This window comes from Lactuca serriola, chromosome 4, assembly GCF_051521515.1.
Source record: "Lactuca serriola cultivar US96UC23 chromosome 4, Lser_US96UC23_V15, whole genome shotgun sequence".
Taxonomy (NCBI): domain Eukaryota; kingdom Viridiplantae; phylum Streptophyta; class Magnoliopsida; order Asterales; family Asteraceae; genus Lactuca; species Lactuca serriola.
The window spans coordinates 340,912,452-340,913,292 of NC_136411.1; the positions used below are offsets into that span (position 1 = coordinate 340,912,452).

The following is an 841-nucleotide window of genomic DNA, read 5'->3' on the forward strand; positions in this document are numbered from 1 at the left end:
CCCATGGGAGAATGGAAGAAAAAGATGTGTGGCAACATTGGCCTGGGACTTGTGCAACTTGCAATTCCCGCGAATGCTACTTTCGAGCTAAACGGTCATATCCTAGCTTTACTTAAAGAAATACCTTTTTATGGAAAAGACCATGAAGATGCCTACACGCATTTGGACGAAGTCAATGATGTAGCTGATTACTTCAATGTTCCAAATGTGCCCCGTGAGACTCAGCTACTTCGTATGCTTCCAGTGAGATTCAAAGGTGCTGAAAAAGACTGGCTCAAGTCACTTCCCCCCGGATCAGTCACCACATGGGCCAAGATGAAAGAAGAATTCATTGATCACTTTTTCCCACCTTCCAAGATAGCCAAGTTGAAGAAGGCCATTGCTAACTTTGAACAACAACCTGGAGAGTCGCTATATGAAGCATAGGAGAGGTACAAGAGCTTACTAAGAAACTGCCCACACCATGACCTAAACAGCCAGCAAGAAGTCTCCATCTTCTATGATGGAGTCAATGTCACAACCAGGCAGTTACTAGACTCGCAAGGCCCGCTCACAAAGAAGCCTCCCCCGGTGATCAAAGAATTGATTGAAGAATTCTCTAAACACTCTAGAGAATACCACAACCCTAGACATGATGTTACTAGGAGATCCGCTTATGCAGCTACTGAAGACTAATCCGCGGTTATGGCTATACTAAAAAAAATGGATAGGAGGATGGATAAAATGGATCAAACGATCCATGCTATTCGGGTGGGTTGTGAAAACTTCAATGGGACTCACCTCACTAGAGACTGTGATTTAGATGAGAATGGCAACAAGAAGGTGCAAGTTTGTTACTCAA

The 841-nt window shown here is 43.9% G+C and overlaps 1 non-coding gene across 1 annotated transcript; it reads right to left on the reverse strand.

The window, feature by feature from the left end:
* Positions 1 to 363: 363 nt before the first annotated feature.
* LOC145103463 (small nucleolar RNA R71) lies at positions 364 to 470 on the reverse strand. The gene has a single exon (XR_013706555.1). It is a non-coding gene; the product is annotated as a small nucleolar RNA R71 (small nucleolar RNA).
* Positions 471 to 841: the final 371 nt, after the last annotated feature.